This window comes from Silene latifolia, chromosome 10 (assembly GCF_048544455.1).
Source record: "Silene latifolia isolate original U9 population chromosome 10, ASM4854445v1, whole genome shotgun sequence".
Taxonomy (NCBI): domain Eukaryota; kingdom Viridiplantae; phylum Streptophyta; class Magnoliopsida; order Caryophyllales; family Caryophyllaceae; genus Silene; species Silene latifolia.
The window spans coordinates 115,394,796-115,408,989 of NC_133535.1; the positions used below are offsets into that span (position 1 = coordinate 115,394,796).

The following is a 14,194-nucleotide window of genomic DNA, read 5'->3' on the forward strand; positions in this document are numbered from 1 at the left end:
TGAGCTCTGTTTATAGACGAAACACGGAAAAAAAGGAGGCGGGGGTTGAGAATAGTGGTCGGCAGAAGAAGATGGCGGTAGTATTGGGTGATTGCGGTGGCGAATGGTGGTTGAGATTCTTATAAATGTATAAAATGAACGGTAGATGGTTGAATAATAAGGTGTGGGGCTAGCTGGTGAATGTAAAAGGATGGCGTGGTAATGGGTGAGTAACTCGTGAGTAAGGATAGTAATGGGCCCCACTTGGCTTTTTAACCTGATTTTATAGGTTAAAAATGAATCAAGTATAATACGAGAAGCGGGGACTAATAGTATAGTATATTGTGAGTTAAATTGAAGCTCGTAGTATTTTGAGAAGACGCCTCATAGTTTAGAGTATTCTTATTAAATAACCCTATATATTATTGTTGACTTCTAAATTTCTTGTCAAATCTTGTCAATGCACTTTCTAATATCATAAATGTGACACCCCCTTCTTACCCGGCCAAGGTAATTGGGAGATGTTACCATCTCAGTTTCCCGAGGCGGTAAATCGGAGATACAATCAAGAAACATTTATTATAAATGATAAGTTTAGTGAATTACATAAAAATAAACAAATGAATAAATGTGAGATATACAAATTACAAGTCGACTACTCGACTACCATCTATGTTATCTATGCTATGCTACTCGACTACGAGTCCAAGGCGCGGCCCAAATCCCGATCACGTCAACAAGAAAAAAACATGTACTTAATCTGCTCCCCATATGATCGGAAATATCATATGGATTGACACAGGCCACCCCGGAAATAGGTGACAATTACACAGACAGACAAACCTCAGTTTCAATAAATAAAATGTGACATGACACAAGTGTGTGAATATGTGATATAGTGTTCATTTACACCAACTTTCCTCCCTATTTTCATGCATTCCGACTCTATTTGAGTCTATTTTATGTGTCTTGCCTTGCATTTTGTACCCCGATTCCCTACTCTATGATATTATGTCCGTCTTGCAGATTTTGAGGCGGAAATGGAGGAATCGGAGCAAGAGAGACGATTTGATAGACTAAGCATGAAGATAGGAGGAAGGAATGTTGAGAGGAGCTCCCAGCCGGTAGGCCGGCAGCCGGTCAGCCGGCTGGGACTCCCCCAACACTTAGCATGAGGAAAAAGGGAAGAAGTTACAGAGAACTCCCAGCTGGTCAGGCCACCGGCAGCCGGTCAGCCGGCTGGGAGCACAAGTAGAAGGAAGAAAATTGGCAAACTTATAGAGAACTCCCAGCCGGGCAAGGCACCGGCAGCCGGCCGGCCGACCGGCTGGGAATGCATGATGAAGCATGAAAGTCAAGAGAAGAAGGAAAAGTCAAGGAGGACGCCTAGCCGGTGGACCACCGGCAGCCGTTCCACCGGCTAGACACACCTGATGACATTTTCCAACTCAATTCTCACAGAGAACTCCTTGCCGGTCAGACCACTGGCGGCCGGTCCACCGGCTGGGACTTCATTTCCGCATCTTAACTTTGCTTGTAAATTTCACCCTAATTCTGTGTAAAATATATATATCCCCTCCCTTAATCATTTTTACACACAACCCTAGATCTGAAATTATTTCTTTAATCTTATGCAAACCTTCTTAAGCAAGCTTTAATCTTTCCTTAATCAAACCTTAAGTACTTCATAAATTAGCTTAGAATTAGTTGTTATCAATTATTTACATTTAGTATTGGGTTGTTAATTGAAGATTGGTGAAGATTATTCTTCTATTTAATCAAAGATTGCAACTTTGTCTTCAATATTGGTATAATTCCTTTCTTACTATTCTTCATCTTTCATTTGTTTACATTTCAAGTTGCTTAATTAGTTTATCTTGCAAACATGCTTTCCTTTACTTGTTCCATTCTAAAGTCTTCATCTTTCATCTTTGTTATTGTGAACATGTGTGAGTAGTTTCATACTAGGATGAAAGGGAATCTTATATAAAATCATAAGGTTGGATTATGACATAGGAAGATTACAATTCTTGAGTATATGCTTGTTAGTTCTATCATGCACACAAGGTGTTTGTGAAAATGCTTGAATGAGAATTTAGGTGTTTGCACTATCTTTCTACTTGTTGGGTGAGAGATTGACTAGTATCTAGGAATTGCATGATAAAATTGCGGGTTTGGTTAATTAAGTGAGAACTTAAGCAATCTTAACTTAGGGTTTGTGGACATGGGCCACCCGCGCCGCGCGCACCCGTGCGTTGTGTATGTTTGAGGCGACGACACTTCTCCCACGGACCCTTGGATAGCCAAAGCACGTCATGGGCCGTTACCGATTTTTGAGGCATTGAAACCGGTGAAAAGTTGAATAAGCCTGCATTTGTGGAGTCGTCACCAATTTTTATGGAAAATTGGTGCCGTTCGAATACCTCGTGTCATGTCAAGACACAAAGTAGTGACATGAACACTAAGAACTCGTTACCCTTAGAATTCCATGTCTAGAATGACTCTCGTGGATGCCAATGAACACGGATGTTCACAGAGATCTGGAGTAAGAGGTGAGGGTACGTATTAGGAAGCTCTTTTACTGAACACCTAATACCGCCCGCCTCGATAGCGGCCTCTACTAATGATTAGGGAAATCGTTCATAGTTGATATGTCGTCGATTATATGCATGCAATGCAACAAACAACGTTTTAATCCTAGCATGTGAATTAAACTATGTCGGTGAACAAATAATTTAGCAATTATTAATGTCGAATTGGGATTTAGAATTGATTGCATGTGAAAGACAAGTGAAATAAATCATACATAAATAAATGTGATAAATAAATAACGATAATTGAAATTACAATTGATTACAATGGTTAAATGATTTACGTCAAAAGTACACTTAAGACGGAATTTTGAAGATAAAAAGAAAGGAAAATAAAGGTTAGAAGTTAAAGTAATAAAATAGGTCAGATTAAGGGTGATATTACGATTATTAGTTAATTAAATACGTAATTAAAGGCTACGTCAAAGCGAGAAAAGAAGTTCAGGGACAGAAATCATCTCAGAATAGGCGCAGCATCTGCCGCGTCCTCTGGAAGAGGCGCAGCTATTCCTGCGTCTGTTCTTGAGTTGAGCTCTGGCTGTGAAGTCAGAACCGCTATCCGTTAATGCTCGTTGGTGTATTTAGGATCAATTATCGATATTAAACTCAAGTGAAAGTGATTTAGCATATTAATTACATTTGGAACCGTCATAAAAACGATAAACACGGATGAAAACGAGTTAGAACAAATTGGATTTATTACAATGTCGGAAATATAAAAGGAACGAACTTGAAAGTCGAAAAGAATTTGATAAACTGAAAATAAATAAAGGAAATTATGTACGAAAGACGAATCCCAGAAACTTGATATGAACAAATCGAGTTTCTAACATCCGGGTTTGATTTGATGACAAAAACCCGCTAATATCGAGTTATAAGGGATTTAAGTCGAAAATAAAACGTTATTATTGAAAAGGAATATTAAAACATGGCTTATGCTGAAGACCGAAAGAAAATAAGAAAAATAAGATAAAAAGAACGAGACAGCAGAAAACCCGAGGAAGAAGAAGAAGAGCAGGAGCAGCGGCAGCCTCTGGAAGAGGCGTAGCGTATGCTGCGACCCTTCGAAGAGGCGCAACTGCTGCTGCGTTTCTTCTCGACACCTGGTATCTGCTGTTACGCAAAAACAGTTTTATAAAAGGGTTTTCTAAGTCGGTTTTAAATATACTTTTGACATAAACCTTACATTAATTGGTACAAAAATAAAATACAGTAAATAAAGATGGGATTTACACACTCAGACTTACATGTTTGACGAAACGAGATTGACTAAGTTAACGTTAGTGATTGCTCGACTCGAATGTATGTAGAAAGTGCCCTCGTTGGAGGATTTTAGATTAATTGATTGATGTGTAGTGGTCAAATTGGTCGGTCATGCAATGTGACTGGTACTCAGAATGATCTGAGCTTACGTGGCCGATTGATCAACCATGTAGACGTCAAAAGCTTAGAGCAAGGTCTAGAATGCAAAGAGAGAAGAGAAGGGCGGACACTCGCGTGAAAAATATGGAGACCGGAGGTCTCTATTTATACCAAAAAATGTGAAGAGTTTTGGAATGACACAAACTTTGGAAAGAAATCACGGAAATATTCCGTAAACAGCCAAAGAGGGCTGGAGAAGAGGCGCAGCAACTGCTGCGGTCCTTCCAAGGGACGCATCACCTGCTGCGTCATTTCCCCAGACGTTTCCTCCTGCGGAAGAAAGATTTCCGCGTTTCTAATATGGAATTGCGGTAGATCTTTACTTCCTTCCGTAAAATATGATATATGGGATATATTTTACCAAAAGATATAAAATTTGATTTAGGAATAAATATCTAGAATATTCTAGAACAGCCCGACTCGACATTTTAAACTGTTTCTTAGAAAATGAAGCAGTTTTTGACCCGGACTCCAAATGAATTCTAATTACTGTCAAAACGACCGTATCGATGCGTAAATGACGACCAAGGGGTAGACACAAGTGTTTGAGCTATCACCTGATGATAAACTTATGGACTGTCGTAAATCGTACCGCGTACCAAACATGCGGCCCAATCATCACTGGGTGGTTGGCGGGAGGTGTGGAAATGAGGTATCTACAGAGCCTCCACTTTGACTGAGGCTTGGACAAGGCGAAAGTCAAAGTATAGCCATTAGGTCAATCGAAGATTACAACCTGATGACTATGGCGACGCAAGGCGGCTCAAGGGGTCTGAGCCAAGGACCTGTCGTCGGGAACATTTTTGAGTCTTTCGACTCTCAGGAAGGGTCGTTTAAAGTCCATTAGACTACGTAAGGAAGCTCGCCAGCCATAAGAAGAAATCGTACCTGAGAATCTGCCTGGGTGAAACGGGACTAAGGCCGTTTCGGCGAAACTTTGGGTCTGAAGGTAACTTGATGTTTGAAGGCTAAAGGATTACCTGAAAGATCTGAAGGGTTATCTGAAAGATAAAAGATTATCTGAAAGTACTGAAGGATTTTGAAAGGGGTCAGCAGGACGCCGGGAGAACTGCTGGAGAATCTGCTTGCGTCGGTCTTCAAGCGAACTCTGCTTCTAAGAAATTTGTGGGCTGTGAATGGCAACGAAATCTCGCTTGGGGAAACATATAAGGTCTTGATTGTCAACAGCAATACTGAAAAATATCGCTGGAGAAGCATATGTCGACGACTAGGAACATCTTGATCGTCATGAGCAATACTGCTGATCGGAGCCATTTGGTGTTCACAATTAAGCATATGTGGTCGTTGGTCAATGGTCGATACAAAACACAATTTATACTTCACAAACAACTCTACAATTAGTAAAGAGGCAAGTAAAGGTCGGATCCCAAGGGACGGGTATTGAAATGAAGATTCTATTGTAACTAGTGGTGTCTAGGGGTGTCACAAATTGGGTTGATGTAGAAGGTTACTAAACTAAAATAGCAATGAAAATAAACTAACAAGGTAAATGAAATTAGGGTGTAAACAATTGATTAAAAGCACTAGGGTGTCATGGGTTCATAGGGGAATCATGGGATATGATCATACAAACATGTTCTCAAATTATAAGCAAGCAATTATTGTTGTGATGGATTGAGTTGGGTTATATCTTACAATCCTAGGAAAGTTTGGGTCCCGGAGCCGAATCTCTTGGATTGTACAACACCTACAAGTCGACTTAATCTTCCCTACTTAACACATGCATGGTCTAACAAGACTCGAGTTGGGTTATGTCTTACAAGTCAAGTTGAAAGGATAGAAGATGATAGTAAATGCAAGGATTCATAGGCTTAGCATTTCATCAAATATAACATGTGCATGTATTAAGATCAAAACAAGCAAGCAAATAAGATATGAAAGCATATTAATTTAAGCATGAATCATTCCCCATGTTGGTTTCCCCTAATCACCCATTAAACCCTAGCTAAGAGACTACTCACTCATTATCATATTGATCATGCTAGAAAGGTTGTCAATCATACTAACATAATGAAACATGATGAATAAATGAAAGTAATTAGCAATAATTAAAAAGGGATTAAGAGATTATACCTACTAATGATTCCAATAATAAAGCAAGAATAATAGAAGTACTTGAATCCTAGATTGAGAGGTTGTCAATCTCCCAATAATAACCCAAATAATCTTCAATTACCCAAAACAAAGTAAGAACAAGAGAGAGATTAAAGAACTAAAACTTGGATTAAAACTTGATTAATATTTGATTACAATATTGAAGAGATATTTGATTGATATTAACTACTCTAATTATTGATAAGAAGAACATGCTCCTCTAATTAGACTAATGGGGTATTTATAGTGAAAATTAGGGAGGATGCATTAGGGTTAACTAAGGGCTAAACTAGTAATTACACTTTTTAAGTTGAGCAAGGAGCCTCCGGGATTATCCGAGAGAAGGGCTTCTCCATTTCGTAGCTTGAAGAACGAAACGCGTCTTTGTCTTGTGTGATCCGTGCGGGGAGTCGGGAGTCGGGACGGCGGATCTGGATGGACGATCCGAGCGGATCAAGGAACAAGACGCTCGGACTGGGCATGGGGAATCCGAGCGGATTCTGGTGAGGACGCTCGGATCGGCGAGGACGGACGGATTCTCTACATCCGTTCGGATTGTAGTTCAAAGAACTTTCCTTCTTCTTTTTCTTCCCTTTTCTTCATGAATTCCTTGGGGATTTCCTTGGGGACTCAAGGATCCTTTTCTCAACAATGCTCTTCTACTATGCTATGTACAAAGGCCTTCTAGTCTTGTCTCTCCTTGATGCTTGGTCATTGAATATGATCAATTTAGCCTTGTTTTGCCATGAAAATGCAAGATTCTTACTCCTTTCCTACCAAGGGATCAAAATCTCAAAGAATATGCAAAACAAAGAACTAAAGATAAGAAATGACCCAAATAGGCACTAAAAAGCATGAAAACAATGGTAATTCGGGGGCTAAATATGCGCCAATTATGGTCGCATCAAATATCCCCAAACCGAACCTTTGCTCGTCCCGAGTAAAGAGGTGACAAAGACTAGGACCAATACTAACCTAACCTAATAATAATAGCCGATATGAGACAATTAGCGGGTCTCACTCCGCCCCTTCAACTCACAACAAGACAACCATGAGGTAGGATGCCTTCTTGCAAGGCAAGGTGGGTCTTGCCAAAATGGCGACACATCCAAACTTTTAAGCACACAAAAACACATAATGGATGCATCTACAAAAAGAATAGCCACTTTCCTCATCTAAGTGGCGGAAATTATCTACAAGGGAAGCAATTCAAGGGTACACAATCCTTCATAGATGCAATTTGTTCAAACTACTAAGCCTAGAAGGATACCAATAAATCACCTCCAAAAGGTGTCAAGCTAGGGTACCTTTGTCCTCAATCGTTAAATACTTTTGTCAAGAGTAGACTCCCTATGGTGTTAGAAACACTGGAGGATCACGGAATTCCCCCTCTTGCCTAGACAAGAAGAAGGGTCGTCCCCTCTCTACCATGCACAAAAATGGATACGGTGGATAAAGGGATCAATAAAATTTGAGTTTCATTTGGGAGTTTGCTTTTGTTTTTGTTTTTCCCCCCAATTTCTTGTGGCATATAACTTTTTGAGAACACTTTCTTTGCCATTTCTTTTTGATTTTTGGCATTTCGATACTTGACAACTTTTTGCATTTGTTTTTGAACATTTTCAAAGTCACCCCAATTAGTAACGAGGGTGCCTTGTATTTGAAGCTTTAGGAGTTCTATTTTTGCTCCTCTTTTCATTTGATGCATTTTGCAAACTTTCTTTCACTTTTCATTTCGTTGAACTCAAATTGATTTCTTTTTGTTTTGTGCCCATTCCCTTTGATGACAAAAATGTGGTAGAACATGGATGAATGATGGATGGATGCATGGTTTCAAGGGTCACCTTGGAATAAACGGTAGCCAAGGAGTTATCACACCACAAGGTACTCTTGACTCGGCCTTAATCCATGGGTCAAAGGATACTAGCATGACACATCCTAGGGTGTTTTACAAGTATTCTAACAAGCAAAGTCTTAAGAATAAAAAGCATCTACTAGGGCCTATATACACTTGTCAAGCTTCCCAAATAGACGGTTTCGCAAAATTTTTCTAACATGCAACTACATGCCATGATGCAACTAGCATATACACATCCTAATGCATATGATTCTACCAACTAATATGCCAAATAATTCTAGATGCAATCCTAAGTTCACATTGTTTTACCGCATCAATCAAAATAAAGCCACATAGTCATTAACATAAAGAGGAAAAAGGAGATTGGAAAGATCATACCATGCGGTCTTCAATATCCTCATGTCTCGGATGTGGCATAGTCAATCAAAGTGAACAAGGATGAAACAAACACAATATATACAAGACAATATATACAAAGGAAATGAACTTGTTTTTGGTTTTTCAATTTTTCAAATTTTTATGATTTTTGAAATTTTTCAATTTTTTTATGGTTTTTGAATAAAAGTTAAGTGTTAGAATTCCCATCCCCACACTAATATGGGCATTGTCCTCAATGGCCAAAATGATGGAAATTATGCAAGAATGATGCATGATTTCTATACTAAATGCAATTCTACACTAAGCTATGCTACATGATGCATGGTTTTTGTTATGACGGAGAGGATAATTTAAATTACCTCCCGTTGCGTATGCATTAACTTCCCCAAACCAAGTAAGACACTATTGCTAATGTCAAAGCATGGGGGAGTTCATGCACATGCTATGCTATGCATGAAACTAGATTGTCATTTTGGATTTTACAAAAGTGGGAACAATAAAGAACACCTCAAAGGAACCGAGGTGTGAGTCCTTTGATGTTGCTAGGACTAAACCAACAATGATCAAAATGAAATAAAATACAAAGAGATATAGACAAACCGTGGGAGAGTAGGAGTCTCCAAGGCTAGTCTTCCATCATGCTATTATCATCACCACTTCCCTCATGAGAAGTGGTCACATTGCCACTTTCCTTGGCACTTTCTTCTTTGCTTTCTTCACCATCATCTTCCTCATCATTATCTTCACCATCTTCACCATCTCTTTCTTCATCTCCACTTGCTTCTTCCTCAATATTATCATCAATCTCCTCATCATTTCCAACAACCTCATTGTCTTCCACCACGTCCCTAGATGCACCCTTTAAACAAGGCTTCTCTATCCGCCCAACTAGGCAAAGGACAAGATGGATCAAGGAGTCCTTGCCTAGCTAGATGTAGGAGGGGAGGATATTGAGCCAAATAAGCATTCTTCCGATCTTCATAAGCTTGCTTGTGCATGGCTTGCATTAGAAGAGTTACATAGTCTTTCCCAATTTCAACTCCTTGTGGTTTGAACTCTTCATAATCATAGGGGTAAGGTGGTATAACAATGGAAGAGGAGGGAGTTTCATGATCACCCTTTTGTTGTTGAATGATGTACTCGGCTTCTTCGGATAGGGGAAGTAAATAGTTGGTCCGGTGGACACTAAGACGGCAAATCTTTGCGGGTAAAGTGAATGATCGAGCCTCACTTGTAAGCCACCCATACTTGGTATCAAGGGAATTGTGAACAACCCACTTAAACTTGTTAATCAAGGTGGACATATGAATAAGATGGCCACCATACTTAGCCTTGTACTTGCTATCCTTATTGAAATTAGGATCAAAGTGCTTGGCTAGGACCGTGACAAGGCCGCCATTAACAATTACGGTTTGACCCTTCTTCCCACTATCTACATGGAGCCATCTATCAACCAATAGCCTCAAAGAATTGTAAGGCTTGGTGTGAATTCTTCCAATATTCAAAGTTGATTCAAGGAGAATAAAATCGAGTCCCGTGAAATGATTGGTGTCTTTCCTAGCAATTATAGTATTTCCCACAACTTTGTGCCATATTCTTATGCCCGGATGATGGACCAAAAGAGCACGACAAGCTTTAAAATCTTCAAATTTCTTCCCGGAGATTGCCTCCCAAAGAGGCTCGGGATCATACTTCCCATATTGCTTATAAAATTTATGTTCATCGCTAAGATCCAAAATTTCACCCAATTCCGGAAAGGTAATGCGTCTACTAGTGTTAGCTAGACGAAACTCAATATTTTCCCTATTCTCAACTTTTGTCACTTTTAAAGAACTTAAGAATTCCAAGACAAGGGAGGGGTATGTTACTTCCTTCATTTCAAACAATTTCTTTAAACCCATGGCATTGAAAAAGACTCTTGTTTGTTCAAGAACACCCAACTTCTCTAAAGCATCTTGGCATATGAATTTGGTGGATTGAATTTGTTTCATAGCAAACTTGACAAATGTATTTCTATGGGAATCGGAAATGAATGTTACCTCCGGATAATGCAAGAGTTGATTAATTACCGGAGTAGAGGGTGATGCTTCCATAGAAGTTTGTTGAGGTTGTTGCACTTCCAAGCTTGGTGTTGATACCACCATTGCCAAAGCCTTCTTCATTTGTAGAGCTTTTTGCCTTTGAGAGAGAGTTGTAGTCTTTGGTGCCTTTGTTGCCTTTGCCTTTGCTTTTGTCGCTCCCTTTGTTCTTGCCATTTGATGAGCTAACCAAGAAAAAGATCAAAAATCTTCAATTTATAGAATGCCCAAATCGATTTTGAAAGTGAAAGGCTTTGCCTTTATGAGAACAAAAATCAATTCAAAGGTGAAGATTTTGTGCTTGGTTTTGATTGTTAATGAAGATGGAGTGATTGATTTGTTATTTGAAAGATGGTTTGATTTGATTTTGGTGAGTTTTGTTGAGGGTTTTTGTTTTTGAGATGGAGAGGATGAGGGTTTTGATATAATGGGTAGTGTTTATGAGTGAATGAATGAATGAATGAAGGTGGGGTGGGTATTTAAAGAACTCGACAATTTTAGGACGCAGGGACAATCCGTGCGGATTAGGCGCAATCCGCTCGGATTCTTGACTTCAAATTTTCAAAAATCCCGCCTAGAGACGGGCGGATTCTGGGGAATCCGCTCGAATTCTTTTTGGATGAGACGGGCGGATTTCGCGCAGGACGGACGGATTCTTGTCCGAGATTTTTCTTTGTTTTTCTTCACTGCAAGAGGCGGGCGGATTGTCTACAAGACGGACGGATTACGTGAGACGGCGTCTTTCCGTAAATCCGCTCGGATTCTTCAACAGTCAAGAATTTGCAGTTTTCAGCTCGGCCCAAGACGGGCGTCTTCTCGGCAGGACGCTCGGATCCTCTGCGAGACGGGCGGATTTTCGGAATCCGCTCGGATTGGTCCTTGTGTACACGTTCGATTCCATCCGTGTACCAACGCATTCCCTTATCATTCTTTCTTTCTTTCTTTCAAATCTTGTGTTCTTCATTGTGGGGGCACTACTAAGGCATGAATAGCCTAGGCAATTGCCATCCCCACACTAAGGTAAAGCACTACACATCAAGTAAAATCATTAGTCCCTCCCTCACTTCTCTCTTTTCATGACAATTATTTTGATCAAAGTAAATAAAATAAATCCAAGAATGACAAAAATGCAATACAAAAATTGAAATGTAAGTTAGGGAGTTAGAAATATTTACAAGTGGTGGTTTAGGGAGGACTCCACCAAACTCTCATTCTTGATGAGATGTCAAGGAGGCATATTCAAGGTGTTGTTGATGTTGCTCAACACCTTGAAGAAGTAATCAAAAGCTTGTTCATTGTTATGGTAGAGGTCCTCAATAGACCGTGGCCCTTGTTGTTGATCATGATCGATGGCATGCCCAATGTAGGGATTAAAGATCCCTTCAAATTCGTCGTCCCAAAGACCACAAACTTCATTGAGTTGATCATTGAAAATCTCTTGCTTGGATGGAGACAACTCTCCCAATTTCTTCTCTTGGCCAATGAGGCCATCTTCTTCTTCCTTGGTTGATTTTGATGAGCTTTGCAAGCTCTTCTTGTCACAATTCACTTGCTCTTTGAATGGAGCATCTTCAACTTTCTTCCTCCATTGGAGTTCCGATTTCTTCTTCTCATCTTTCCTAGCTATAATGATCAATCATGAAACATGGCTCATGCAAACGAGGAGCTCTCATGGTCTTGTCAAGATTAAAAGTTATGCTTTCATCTCCCACTTCTAGAGTGAGCTCTCCATGTTTCACATCAATCACCGCACCCGCGGTGTGTAGGAAAGGTCTTCCTAAGATGATTGGAATGTTGGAATCTTCCTCCATATCAACTATGACAAAGTCCACCGGGATGAAAAACTTCCCAATTCGCACGGGGACATCTTCCCATATCCCTAGCGGTGTCTTTGTCGATCTATCGGCCATTTGAAGAGTGATATTGGTACATTTAAGCTCTCCCATTCCCAACCTTTTACTTACCGAGTACGGCATGACACTCACACTAGCCCCTAGATCACATAAGGCTTTGTTGATCGTTGTGTCGCCAATGGTACACAGTATTGAGAAGCTTCCCGGATCCTTTAGTTTTGGAGGTGAACTTCCTTGAAGTATTGCACTACTCACCTTAGTGAAGGCGATAGTCTCAAGTTTCTGGATCGACTTCTTCTTTGTGAGGATATCTTTCATGTACTTTGCATAGGCCGGAACGTGATTGATTAATTCCGTGAAAGGAATTGAGACTTCTAAGTTCTTCACAATTTCCATGAACTTTCCAAGTTGATCATCAAATTTAGGCTTGGCTTGTCGACTTGGAAAAGGAAGTCTAATCACAATGGGCTCCTTTTCTTTGGCTTTGTCTTCATTTTTCTTTGAGCTTTCTTCTTTTGATGATTCCCCTTCCTTGGGACCTTGCACCACAACTTCATTCTCACTAGCTCTCACAACTTCATCCTCAACTTGCTCCTTCGGTGCTTCATACCTTGTACCACTTCTCAAGTGAATGGCACTAACCGTTTCATGTCTAGGGGATTACCTTGAGGTGGTAATTGCCCCTTTTGTCTTTGTGAGCTCGAAGATGCTAGTTGGGTCAATTGTGTTTCCAACATCTTGGTGTGAGCTAGAATGTTGTTGATGGTGGTGTCTTTTGCTTGGCTATCTTTTTGCATTTGGGTGAAAAATTCTTGTTGATTCTTTTGCATTTGAAGGACCGCTTTTTGGACATCAAAACTTTGGTCATTGTGGTGATTGTATGGGTTTTGATTTTGGTAACCTTGGTTTTGATTGAAAAAGGGTCTTTGATTTTGATTTCTCATGGGTGGTGGAGTGTATGTTGTTTGAGGGTTTTGGACATTTTGGCTTTTGTATGAGAGATTTGGATGGAACTTGGTGTTTTCATTGTAAAAATTTGAATAAGGGGTACCACTTTTGTAAGCTTGGAAAGCATTGACTTGTTCGGTTGTTCCCCTACATTCGCTTGAGTCATGACCCAAGGTTCCACAATTCTCACATATCCCGCTTGGGATTGATGAGGATGCCGTCATGGCATTGACATGATGCTTTGATGATTTTGAGCTTTCCTCAAGTCTAGCCATAACTTGTTCAAACTTCAAGTTGATTGTGTCAATGTGAGCACTAAGTTGAGCACCCAATTGAGTAACGGTGTCCACTTCATACTTTCCTCCTCTAGTAGCCTTGCGAGGCCTACTATATTGCGAATTATGGACCGCCATTTCCTCAATCTTGTTCCATGTTTGATTGTCATCAACTTCGGTGAACATTCCATTTGATCCCATATTGAGAATGTTCCTTGAATCTTCATATAAACCATTCCAAAATTGTTGCACTAAAAACCATTCGCTAAGTCCATGGTGAGGACATGAGCGACAAATACCTTTGAACCGCTCCCAAGCTTCATACAAAGATTCTTCATCCCTTTGCTTAAAACCCGTAATTTGAGCTCTTAGCATATTGGTCTTCTCCGTGGGTAGAATTTTTGTAGAAAGCTAGAGCTAGCTTCTTCCAAGAATCTATTCCAAGGGTGGCCTTATCAAGGCCCTTCAACCATTGCTTTGCGGTGCCGATTAACGAAAAAGGAAATAAGACCCATCTTATTTGGTCTTGAGTCACGCCCGTTTGAGAGATAGCTTCACAATAATCACAAAATGTTTCCATATGAGAATGAGGGTCCTCACTAGGCATTCCCCCGAATTGGCTCCTCTCAACTAGTTGAATGAAGGCGGACTTGGCAATAAAGTTTCCGGTAAGATTTTGTGGGGTAGGAGTACCATT

General features: G+C 40.1%; 1 non-coding gene across 1 annotated transcript; it reads left to right on the forward strand.

Annotated features, from left to right (window-relative positions):
* The first annotated feature begins 13,765 nt into the window (after positions 1-13,765).
* LOC141610028 (small nucleolar RNA R71) lies at positions 13,766-13,872 on the forward strand. The gene has a single exon (XR_012527923.1). It is a non-coding gene; the product is annotated as a small nucleolar RNA R71 (small nucleolar RNA).
* The last annotated feature ends 322 nt before the right edge of the window (positions 13,873-14,194 follow it).